Source organism: Rutidosis leptorrhynchoides, chromosome 5 (genome assembly GCF_046630445.1).
Source record: "Rutidosis leptorrhynchoides isolate AG116_Rl617_1_P2 chromosome 5, CSIRO_AGI_Rlap_v1, whole genome shotgun sequence".
NCBI classification, from domain to species: Eukaryota; Viridiplantae; Streptophyta; class Magnoliopsida; order Asterales; family Asteraceae; genus Rutidosis; species Rutidosis leptorrhynchoides.
This window is the reverse complement of record NC_092337.1, coordinates 154,869,684-154,883,787: the sequence shown is the minus strand read 5'-3', so window position 1 is coordinate 154,883,787 and position 14,104 is coordinate 154,869,684.

Below are 14,104 nucleotides of genomic sequence, written 5' to 3'. Positions count from 1 at the left end.
TAGAACCACGTTCCATATCCACAACTCGTACAACCGTACAATGCTACCACAGGTAGACTTTACCAACAATTTGGGCTCACACGACCCATTACCACATCTTACTCCAACCTTGAGCACACGAAGGATTTTAACCAACCCTTAAACACTTTGTACAAAAAGTGTACCGCAACACAATCGGAGTCGAACACCACGCTAGTAGGTATAAAAGAGGCACCTAATGTCGCATCATAAAGACTCCATTACCAACACACATCGAGATTTAAAACACTCGATCTTAAGGGTTCCAACCAACCGACGAACCTCATGATTCGTCACTTCAACATAAAAGCGAACACGCGCTTAACAACCAAACACCAAAACCATTTCAGTGGCTTGGTAGAAATGTTTCCCAAATACTAAGGAATGCTTGGTTACATCAAGTCTTACGCCCGTTGCCCGTCAATCAAACATCAACATAGGGTACTTCCATTAGGAACGTCACCCATAGCATAACATGCACAACAAAGGCACGCAACTCAAACTCAAACGGCATTTAATAAATAATCAAAAGACATATTTATCAAAATTAAACGTACCTTAACGTCTCCTGGCCGCACCCGTCCCCGCTAACTTGGGACATTCCGACTTACGATGTCCTTCTTTTTGGCAATTGAAGCACACCATACCATCACCCTTTGGTACCGAACATTCCCAAGACTTGTGACCCCTCACGCCACAATTGTAACATCTAGCCGCACTAGAATCCGACATACCCGTTTGCGTACCACCCGTGCTCACACTCGGACCCTTAGCCCTCTTACTCGGAGCACCATAAGAAACGACCCTTCGCTCACTTGAAGGTTCACCCTTTTTCGATCGTGAATACGACTTGAAACCTCTAGCCAAGTCGAATAATTCCGTAAACGATTTCGCTTGACCCCGGCTAATTTTACTTTTCAAGTCATCATTCAAGGTCCGATAGAAATCTCCCATCAACAGACGATCATTCCCCAAATACTCCGGACAAAAACTAGCCTTCGCCATAAAGGTCGTCTTGAGAGTACTCAAATCCATAGATCCTTGTCGCAAATTTCGCAACTCATTACGCAATTCCCACAAATCGGTCGAAGTCCGGAACTCCTCGAAGAATTCCTCCTTAAAGTCGTCCCACGATAAAGCCATAAACGTCTCGCCACCGACAAGATCAATCTTACCATCCAACCAATCCCTTGCCCTACCCCGCAACAAACTCGTAGCGAGTCTCGTCTTTCTCTCAGGAGGGCAATCAATAGTACGGAAACACCCTTCGACGTCCGAAATCCAAGTTGTGCTTACCAAAGGATCCGGCTTTTCGTCATACATCGGGGGTTTAGTCCTCATGAAGCTCTTAAGATAACGCTCCATTTCAACACTACTTTGAAGTTCGGAATACCTCCTTTCCATTCTTTCTTCTAACGCACCCATTTGCTCTGCAACGGCGGCCGCAACTCTAGTATTAAACTCCTCGTCATTCGTCTCGATCTCGTTTCGCGTCGCCATTCTAAAGAATGCAAAACGATTAGTCCACGAACGTGTAAAACCGTACGCACGACACAGCCCCATCTTGCTAAACACTCATCGTACATCACTTGTTACACATGATTTGCACCCGTAATAAGGTTTGCAAGTTCTTATTACGCACACATGCCGCATCGACTCGTTAGTACAACGACCGTCTCGCTCGATGATATACACAAACACAACCAAAATTCTACGCGGTACAAACACACGCGAGAATTATTATCACAACACACAACATATTAATAATATCCGCATTACTAATATAAACGTTAGTCAACCTATAGCAAAGGCACTAACCAAACCCATTCCGACCCGTAATCCTACCAGTCCCGCAACAATTTAAGCACACACAAGTCTAAGTCTAGGCACCTATCTCAAGTCACCTAAATCCCTTAGACCATGCTCTGATACCACTTGTAACAACCCAACCAACCCGCGAACAAACCACGTGAAAATACAATATAAAAAAAAAATTGCTGCACTGCCACCTGGCGCGGCGCGCCATATAGACCGCGCGGAGCGCCAAACCTGACTGTCCGGAAAGTCTTTAAATGCGAAAATGTTTGACTAGTTCCCGACATATTTAGGCGTAACGCTTTTAACCCCATGTTCCATATATAAAAACTAGCACGTTCTATTAATAAAATTATGTTTACGAAGCGAGGCCCACATTGACCCAAATTACCCCTTAAGTACCAAAATACAATTTTCGACCATAAGACTTTTAATACAAAACAAAGCCGAGCATGGCGATTGGGGATACGCTACCCAATCCTAATAAATCCAAAAGCAAGCCCTCTACGCAAACTATGCAAGTCCTCTAATCCTCGCGCTTACCCGAGCCACCATCCGCATGCAATCTATAAAAAGAGTCAACAACGAGAGGGTAAGCTAACGCTTAGTGAATGATAATATACTACATACATATATATGTATAAAATGGACACGCCACAAAATAACAAATACCGCATACCGAGGCATCCATATATAAGGTACTACACTAAGCATACCGTACGATCTCTAAGCAACGAGCTAAAGATACAACAACAATATAAGTTCACCAACGACGATGTGAACAACGCCAAATAGCTACACCCGGAGGGTTAGCTACAACACAACAATACATTAATATATAACAATATAATCGAACAAGGTTAACACCTTAACCCAATACCGAGAACCAAATACCACAATGAAGATTGGCCGAACTACACGAGCCTTAGTAATCCGAAACCACACGAGATTACTATCTTCACAACATCGAGGTTGGCCGAACTACACGAGCTTTAGTAATCCGAAACCACACGAGATTACTACCTCAATAAGATGACCGAACTACACGAGTCACCATGAATCCGAACTACACGAGATTCATTTCCACAATACAATAAGATGACCGAAACCACACGCGTCATCGTGAATCCGAATACACACGCGATTCACTTCTCAATATTATACCCTTCGCCATTGGGGTTATATCAACCACATCACAACCACGTGTGATAATGTACACGCGAACGCGTACTTCGCCAAAGATGGTCAACCAAAACGCACAACCGTGCCAATTGGACTCATACAAAAGTCCATCAAATCCATCTATATGTGAAGTGAGCTCTATAGCCGAGAATCACTTCACCCGACCCGCACCCATCCTACACATACATATGCATATAGGATATTAACACTCACCTTGAAGTCTTGAAGAAAGCTTCCAAGTAAACCGCAACTCGCCAATGGAAAATACCAATACCACCACAACATAGCTAGGAATGAAAGGAACAACATTAGAACTCGAGCTTTTGATCAATTCGGCCTCCTTCTTCACCAAAACCCTAAATCTCTCTCTAGAATCTCTCTCTCTCTCTCTAGATAGTTGGGAGTGATGAATGGATGTGAAAATGATCCAAAACTGATCCAAACCAGCTAATGTGGCTCACAAATCCGGCCCCAAGTGAAATTACCCAAATACCCTTCATTTAAACCAATTTAAAACAAAGGATTCTGTCAGCGCCAAATGGCGCGGCGCGCGACCCTACTGAAACAGTTTCTTTTGCATTTTAATTTATATACAATAAAACCCACACCCTTGAACACCATAATACACAAGTATACAAGATAAATATTCGGGTCTTACAATATATATATATATATATATATATATATATATATATATATATATATATATATATATATATATATATATATATATATATATATATATATATATATATATATATATATATATATAGATGGGTCGACATGATAGGTCGAAACATTGTATACGTGTCTATGGTATCTCAAGATTACATAATATACAATATAAGTTGATCAAGTTATGGTTGGAATAGATTTCTTACAAATTTTCACGTAGCTAAAATGAGTAGTTTTTACCAATTTTGTTCTACCCGTCATTTCTTCGTTTCAAATCCGTTTTGAGTGATTTAAGCGGCTACGGTTTCATATTGAACTTAACTTTATGAAATTAAACAGAAAATGTAACGACCCTACTTTTTCCGTTATCTTTTGCCGTTAACTATTTAACGACCGTTAATTGTTATTCGTGCCACGTCATTTCTATGACCTATATTATTATTTTTGTAATAATATATTAATTGTTATGTGTTATATGAGTATTTGTATTCATATTTCAAGTTATACGTTTCTACGTGTCGCGGATTTCCATCCGGCGAATCTTTTCGGTTTTCAAACCAACGGTCGAGCTCTCGGGATTTTTAAATCCTAAATATTTTAAATATGATGTTTTAGTGTCATATGATTATATATAGTATTTATATTTATTTTTCGTCGCGTATTTGTTATCTCTTCGGATTTTTAATCGCGTAAGCATGTTTTCGCGTTTCGGGTTTCGTTCGGGCATTTGGGCCACAAGCATTTGGACATTTATCAAATTTGGGCCACAAGGGGCCCACCCCTTGAGATTTTCGGCCGACCCCTTAGAGGGGGGGGGAGCCTTGCCTTGTTTTCCTAATTTTCACATTCTAATTATTTCTCTAAACCTAAATTCCATCTTATTTTCTCTCTTCTCTCCCTTTTTCTTTTTTTGGCCGTTCCCCATCAATCATATATCATCATCATCTTCATTCAATCAAGTGCTTGGATCATTCAATCGTTTACACAATCGGATTCCTCATTCCGTTCTCTACGCGCTCATATTAATCAATTCTTGATTAGGGTATGAACCCTAACCCTAGCTTTTTGATTTCTCTTATATTTTACTGTATTTTGATGTTATTTTAATAGTATGATACTTATATGTTATTGTATTGTTGATTATATGCGTAGAATTGCTCGTTAATTCATGTTTTCGGTTTGATAGAATTGGGACAGCAGCTTTTTCGTGTGTTTCTGTACATATAACTGTTGTGGATCATAAAATAAAGTATATAAATGAGTTCCTCTCATTAAGACATTAATTTTAGACTCCGGATTCATGTCGTTTTGATTCCCGGAGCTTAAGATATGATTAAATTGGTGTTTTATTAAAATTGAAAGGTGAAAACGAATTGGTTCAGTTATGGTCCGACTTTGTGACCATTTTTGGAGTCTTTAGGGTGTACTAGTGTGTTAGGATTGATGATGGGATGAACTTTCATGTTCGGGTCATCGAAATCCGAGCCACGGATCACCCGTTATGACTAAAATACGTTTTTGAACGGATTAAAGGTACAAACTGATTTAGAGCTGTATGTCACGACTTGGTGACTGTTCTTGGGATGTTCTTGAGCACACTAGTGTGTCGGGTGGGTTGGTTAGGCGAAGATATATATAAGGCTCGCCGAAAACTGATTCCCGGGGCTCAAGTTATGACCCGATGAACTTTTGAATTAAAACTTATGGTTAAATATTAAAACTTATGATAAAAATAATGATTTTCATTATTAATAAATTACTTATGATATAAAAAGTAATTAATTTAATTTAAGACTTATGATATATTTATTATATCATTTATTAATTACTTATGATTTAATTAAACTTATGATTAATAATACTTTTATTATTAATGGGAAAATACTTATGATAAGTATTAAACTTATATTATGAGATTATTATTATTAGACTTATAATAAGGATTAATTAATTATTTAATTATTATAAGGCTTAGTTATTATTTAATTATAATTTAATTATTAAATACTTATGATTTAATAATTATAATTAGAAACTTATGATATGATTAATAATTCATTATTAATTAATAATACTTACGAGGTGATTTAAAATCTATTATTAATTAATAATACTTATATTATGATTAATATTTAATTAATTAATTAAATACTTATGTTATACTAATTATAACATTTCAACTTATATTAACTTTAATAATTCATTTTATTTAATTAAACTTATGTTAAGACATAATTATACACTTTTGACTTAAATTAACATTATAACCTATGTTATTATTATAATTTACACTTTTCAAATTAATGTTGACTATGTTTGACTAAGGTTGACTTTTGAGTTGACTTTCGGTTGACTTTGACTTTCAGTTGACTTTTGTTGACTTTCTAAATAAGGAAACTTTCCTAACTTCAAAACTTTCTAAAAATAGAAGTTTCTAAATTTGGAAACTTTCCAAAAATAGAAACTTTCCAAAAATAGAAACTTTCCAAAAATAGAAACTTTCCAAAAATAGAAACTTTCCAAAAATAGAAACTTTCCTAAAATAGAAACTTTCCAAAAATGGAAACCTGCTAAAAATAGAAACTTTCTAAAAATAGAAAGTGTGTGTCCGTACGCTGTTCCGATCAAACCGATGCATGTTGAGTATTGTTCTATGTCTACTTGCAACATGTACAATAGCTATCATACTAAGACTTGACCTAAGTTAGTTATTTATATCGACCTGCTTTATTTATAGGTCGGCGTTGTGATCATTCATGATCACTTTACTTCATTTGCTGTTCGCATAATTGTGTGGTTACTTCGTTTGCTATTAAGGTGAGTTATAGTCCCATTTTTCTATTTTAAATCTTTTGGGATGAGAATACATGCAATTTATTTTATATTTTGGACACAAGTGGAAGTTGGTTTAAATTATTCATTGTGAGTCGAACAAAAATATTCCCTAACCTGGTAATTGTAATCACTGGTTTCTACTGGTGAACGCGAATCCTATGGATAGATCTATCGGGTTTGACAACCCCATTTCGAGCTAGTCGCGCTAGCAATTTATAATCGGAATGTTTAGTACTTCGTATTTTGTTGTAGATACACTTGTTCGGTGTATATTATTTATTGTGTTTGGCAAGGGTAAATAAAGGGTTAAGTGGTTACCAGGTGGCTCACAGAAAATGGAATAATGTTTTATTATATGTTTTCTAGCATATAATTTGGTGGTTTAAAAAGGACTTTTATGTTTTCAAACATAAATTTTTATTGTTTAAATTAAATATTGTTTGCAATATTAAACCTATAATTCACTCAACATTTTTGTTGACAGTTACTCGCATGTTTTATTCTCAGGTTCATGATTGAATGCTTCCGCTGTGCTTAGAGAGTCTGCATATTTACGATGGCAGCTTTTGTTAAACATTAACTTGCAATCTATTTTTGTTACATTAAATAGTGGTTGTTTGTTGACTTTGTTTTGGGTCAACTTTTGGTTAAAGTATTATTGTATGGTTTTTCTAAACTTATACATTTTAGTAGATCTCCTTTATAGGAAATCATTTTTAAATAAAGAATGCAAGGTTGTTTTATTAAATTCATATAGAGTTTCGATCAAGCTGTGGGACCAAGTGACGGAGTCGTTAAGTGTTTTGACGGAGTCGTCACAGTTGGTATCAGAGCTCTGGTTGTAGGGAATTAGGCTGCATTGATGTCGTTACCCGAGTCAATAGGGTGCATTAGTGAGTCTAGTCTACAGCCCGGCCTATTATATATTATTATATGTGATTATTTGTGTCGTGTTGGTATGAATATTGTTATCATACATACATTTCTATTATGTTCTGAATCCGGGAGGAACTCCCATTCCGATTTAAACGTATTCTCCGACTCATGCGAGTTCATCTTTTAAAGGAACACCTCGGTTAGTGAAACCGAGGGGGTGTCATTCTTGACTTCTGGAATTCTCGACATTTCTATGTCATAATTAGTGTTTATTGATATAACGTTTAAGTTACATCACGTGTTCTAGAATTCTCGACATTTCTATGTCATCTATTATGGTTATGTATATAACGTTTGAGTTATTTTACGCGAGATGTCATTCTTGACTTCTAAATGCTCGGCATTTCAATGTCAGCTATTATGTTTAGGTATATAACATTTTTGTTATATTACGTGCATTTGTGCCGTTGTGCCTATGTGCTTTGGTTGTTGAAACGGAAAACGTCATTCTTACTTCTAGAGATTCTTGGTACTTCGAAGACATTTTTATGTCATCGTTACTCCTATTCATTACTTTCGATGTCTTTGTCTCTTGTGCTATCCTTAGCACATTGTTAAGAAATTGTTTTAGGGAAATTGTGTTGAAATTCGAGATTGACCACGTGTCCTGACCTTATGTAGTGATATTGGAATGGAACTATGAGTTAGTGAAATATAATGGCGTCAGGCCAACGTGATTATATTACTTTAATTCATAAAAAGTCCCAATATTGTGACATGAGGAATAGAAAGCGAGTCAAAGAAAATTTGTACACCACTCATTCGGAAATTCTAACGTTATTACATGAGTAAGGAAGATACTCATTATCTTATTTGTTGATATGCGAGAAACTCGTCTTAACCGAACTACTTACCCTATGTTTTATCATTCATAACTCGCTTGTTAGTGACAGCTTCGCACGTGAAGAGTTTTGGCCCAAGGACTTATGTCCTGATAATAGTCAAAATAACATTTAACTCATTGGTTTTCATGACCTCGTAGCATTTATTGATTAGATGTCGCAAGAAGATTCAAGTCCTTCACCCGAGCTTTAACGATCTTACTTCAACTCGTAACCTCTGTAATGCGGATACCCTGTTTTTCATTAAAAATTTTTACACATTTGTGAAATTGGGCGGTTCTCACGAGATTTATGGGCGAATAGAAGTAATGAAATATTTTGTCATGTATACTAATTATAAAATCATATATGTACGTATGAATTCGAATGGATAAATTTACCCTTACCTATTTTGGCTATTATACACTAAATTATACCTTCAAAATTATTTTAAAAACCACTCTTGTTGAGTTGTTTAGTTAACTCAAATTGATTTACGTAAAATGGTACACGTTGTACATACTTCTAAATTTACTAAGAGCTTCGTTCCATTTATGGGGTTACATCAGACGTTTCAAGCTTTTTCAAAACTCCTTTGATTGATTACATTAGAATTTTCGCATTACTCTACCGAGTGTTTGGATCACAGTTCTCCTCATCCTCCGTTTAAGGATGAAACTTACCATTAAGTTCATTGATAGAAACTCATACACCACTTTGGGGGCCGGCTTTGTAAATTTGTTGGAGAGTCTTTGCGCTCATTAGATTTTATCTCTTATGGTTGGACATGGCCGAAACGCGGACCGATAAATCAATTTTCTGGGGTACCCTCGATGGTCACCTTATTATAGAAAAGGCACTAGGTGGGTTTCTACCCCAATTGTTGTTATAATGGGTATCATGGATATATATTACTCTAGACCGTTTGAGGAGTTTCTACTCTCAATTTTCGCTGTCAACCGCAACACCCTCGTAAACATCAATCCTAGGATTCGATACTTTAGGGTGCACGAAATTATTTTTGGAGATTCATCTCACCTGGAGTCGGCCATTCTTTATAACCCATGATTCGCGTTCTTTTCATTCCCACATAAATTTAAGAATATGGATGAATCCTAGACTTCCTCACTCATTGTACAAGGAAGTTCACTCTCGTTGAATTATCACACCTTTCATACGTCTTCCTTTCGGAAATATAATGAAAATTTACTTTGGAGTCCATGATCCTCGTTAACTCCTTTGAGAGAATTGCCTTAAATATCTATGCCACCGATGTGACTACTCCATATTTATTTCTTCCTTCATTATTGCAACTTTATTTCATCCGTCCCAGTTCGTCCCCTTGGGGAGCTCCCATTTTGTTCGTTGAGAAGAAAGATGGTTCATTTCGTTTGTGTATTGATTATCGTGAATTGAACGAGCTTACTGTTAAAAACCGTTACCCTCTTCCGAGAATTGATGATCTGTTCGATCAACTTCAAGGTTCGTCCGTTTATTATAAGATTGATCTTCGTTCTGGTTATCACCAATTACGCGCTAAAGAAACTGATATTCTGAAAACCGCTTTCTGTACCCGTTATAGTCACTTTGAATTTCTTGTTATGCCGTTCAGATTGACAAATGCACCTGTTGTGTTCATGGACCTCATGAACCGTGTGTGTAGACCCTATCTGGACAAATTCGTTACTGTTTTCATCGACCACATCCTTATTTATTCTAAGAGTGATGAAGGGCGAAGAACATTTGAAGTTAGTGCTTGATCTGTTGAGGAAAGAAGAGTTGAACGCCAAGTTCTCTAAGTGTGCTTTCTGATTAAGAGAAGTTCAATTCCTTGGACATATTGTTAGTAACCAGGGAATTCAAGTTGATCCTGCCAAGATTGAGGAAATTGAGAAGTGAGAAATTCCGAAAACTCCTACTCAGATTCTTCAGTTCCTAGGTTTGGCAGGCTATATTAGAAGGTTCACTCAAGAGTTTTCACGAGTAGCGAAACCTCTGACTGCTTTAACGCATAAGGGGAAGAAGTACGAGTGGAAGAGTGAACAAGAGTCTGCTTTCCAGACTCTGAAGAAGAAGTTAACTTCTGCACTGATATTATCACTACCTGAGAGTAATGATGATCTTGTTATCTATAATGATGCTTCGTGCTGAGACTTGGGTTGTGTTTTGATGCAGTGAAAGAAAGTCATTGCCTACGCGGCACGACGGTTAAAGATTCATGAACAGAACTATACAACTCATGATTTAGAATTGGGAGCTGTTGTGTTTGCGCTTAAGATTTGGAGACAGCATCTTTCTGGGTCAAAAGTACGGTGTACACCGATCACAAAAGTCTTCAACAAATCCTTGATCAGAAACAGTTGAATATGAGGCAATGAAGATGGATTGAGACGTTGAATGATTATGATTGTGAGCTTTTATATCATCCGGGAAAGGCCAATGTTGTGGCTGATGCGTTAAGTCGTAAAGAAAGGGGCTGAACCTCGCAGGTTTAGGGCCTTGAATATGACAATTTGAACAAACCTCGCAAGGCAGATTCTTGAGCCACAACAAGAAGCCTTGAAGGAGGAGAATTTTGTAACGGGAAGGTCCTAGGCTTGAGTAAACAGTTAGAGGTACGAACCGATGGTACTCGGTATTTTACGGGACGCCTTTGGGTTTTGAAGTTTGGTGATCTGCGACAACTTGTTCTAGAGGAGGCTCATAAGTCTAGGTACTCTATTCATCCTGGTTCAGGAAAGATGTATCATGATCTTAAGGAGCTGTATTGGTGGCCTAATTTGAAAGCTGATGTGGCTACGTATGTGGCTAAGTGTTTGACCTGCGCTAAGGTTAAAGCTGAACATCAGAAACCGTCTGGATTTTGGTGCAACCTAAAATTCCCGAGTGGAAGTGGGAAGGTATTAAGATGGACTTTATTACGAAGTTACCGGGAGTTGTGGGTGCTTATGATACCATTTGGGTGATTGTTACCGACTCGCTAAGTCAACTCTTTTCTTGCCAAATAAGGAAACATATTCAATGAAGAAGTTTACTCGTTTGTATTTGAAGGAGATTATTTCGAGACATGGTGTTCCCGTATCAATTATGTTGGACTGAGGCAGTCCTAACAAGGTGCTCTAGGAACTAAATTGGATATGAGCACCGCTTATCATCCACAGATGGATGGTCAGAGTGAAAGGACCATTCAAACGTAGAAAACATGTTAAGAGCGTGTGTTATTGATTTTGGAAATGGGTGGGATAAATATTTGCCGCTGGATGAGTTTTCTTATAACAGCAGTTATCATGCAAGTATTAAAGCCGCTCCGTTGAAGCTCTGTATGGTAGAAAGTGTAGGTCTCCTATCTGTTGGAATGAGGTTGGGGATGCTCAACTCACAGGTCCAGAAATTATTCATGAGACTACCGAGAAGGTCGTACAGATTAAGGAAAGATTGAGGACCGCCAGAAGTCGGCAAAAGAGCTATGCCAATAAGAGAAGGAACGATATTGAATTTCAGGTCGGTGATAGTGTTATGTTGAAGGTATCACCTTGGAAGGGCGTGATACGTTTTGGTAAAAGGGGAAAGTTGAATCCTCATTTTGTTGGACCATTTGAGATTATCGAAGAATTGGACCCGTGGCTTATCGTTTGAAATTGCCACAAGATCTTAGCGTTTTTCATAACGTTTTCATGTATCGAATTTAAAGGAGTGTTTGGCCGAGGCCGAGGAAACTATTCCTATGGAGGGACTTCATGTTGATAAGCAACTACATTTTATTGAGGAACCTGTTGAAATTATGGATCGAAAGGTTAAGACTCTTAAACAGAGTAGAATTCCTATTGTTCGAGTTAGATGGAACGACGCGGTCCCAAGTTCACTTGGGAGCGTGAAGATTAGATGAGGCAGAAGTACCCGCATTTGTTCCCAGATGCCGAGGAAACCCCTGCACCTGCTTAAATTTCGGGACGAAATTTCCGTAACGGGAAGGTACTGTAACGACCCTACTTTTTCCGTTATCTTTTGCCGTTAACTATTTAACGACCGTTAATTGTTATTCGTGCCACGTCATTTCTATGACCTATATTATTATTTTTGTAATAATATATTAATTGTTATGTGTTATATGAGTATTTGTATTCATATTTCAAGTTATACGTTTCTACGTGTCGCGGATTTCCATCCGGCGAATCTTTTCGGTTTTCAAACCAACGGTCGAGCTCTCGGGATTTTTAAATCCTAAATATTTTAAATATGATGTTTTAGTGTCATATGATTATATATAGTATTTATATTTATTTTTCGTCACGTATTTGTTATCTCTTCGGATTTTTAATCGCGTAAGCATGTTTTCGCGTTTCGGGTTTCGTTCGGGCATTTGGGCCACAAGCATTTGGACATTTATCAAATTTGGGCCACAAGGGGCCCACCCCTTGAGATTTTCGGCCGACCCCTTAGAGGGGGGGGAGCCTTGCCTTGTTTTCCTAATTTTCACATTCTAATTATTTCTCTAAACCTAAATTCCATCTTATTTTCTCTCTTCTCTCCCTTTTTCTTTTTTTGGCCGTTCCCCATCAATCATATATCATCATCATCTTCATTCAATCAAGTGCTTGGATCATTCAATCGTTTACACAATCGGATTCCTCATTCCGTTCTCTACGCGCTCATATTAATCAATTCTTGATTAGGGTATGAACCCTAACCCTAGCTTTTTGATTTCTCTTATATTTTACTGTATTTTGATGTTATTTTAATAGTATGATACTTATATGTTATTGTATTGTTGATTATATGCGTAGAATTGCTCGTTAATTCATGTTTTCGGTTTGATAGAATTGGGACAGCAGCTTTTTCGTGTGTTTCTGTACATATAACTGTTGTGGATCATAAAATAAAGTATATAAATGAGTTCCTCTCATTAAGACATTAATTTTAGACTCCGGATTCATGTCGTTTTGATTCCCGGAGCTTAAGATATGATTAAATTGGTGTTTTATTAAAATTGAAAGGTGAAAACGAATTGGTTCAGTTATGGTCCGACTTTGTGACCATTTTTGGAGTCTTTAGGGTGTACTAGTGTGTTAGGATTGATGATGGGATGAACTTTCATGTTCGGGTCATCGAAATCCGAGCCACGGATCACCCGTTATGACTAAAATACGTTTTTGAACGGATTAAAGGTACAAACTGATTTAGAGCTGTATGTCACGACTTGGTGACTGTTCTTGGGATGTTCTTGAGCACACTAGTGTGTCGGGTGGGTTGGTTAGGCGAAGATATATATAAGGCTCGCCGAAAACTGATTCCCGGGGCTCAAGTTATGACCCGATGAACTTTTGAATTAAAACTTATGGTTAAATATTAAAACTTATGATAAAAATAATGATTTTCATTATTAATAAATTACTTATGATATAAAAAGTAATTAATTTAATTTAAGACTTATGATATATTTATTATATCATTTATTAATTACTTATGATTTAATTAAACTTATGATTAATAATACTTTTATTATTAATGGGAAAATACTTATGATAAGTATTAAACTTATATTATGAGATTATTATTATTAGACTTATAATAAGGATTAATTAATTATTTAATTATTATAAGGCTTAGTTATTATTTAATTATAATTTAATTATTAAATACTTATGATTTAATAATTATAATTAGAAACTTATGATATGATTAATAATTCATTATTAATTAATAATACTTACGAGGTGATTTAAAATCTATTATTAATTAATAATACTTATATTATGATTAATATTTAATTAATTAATTAAATACTTATGTTATACTAATTATAACATTTCAACTTATATTAA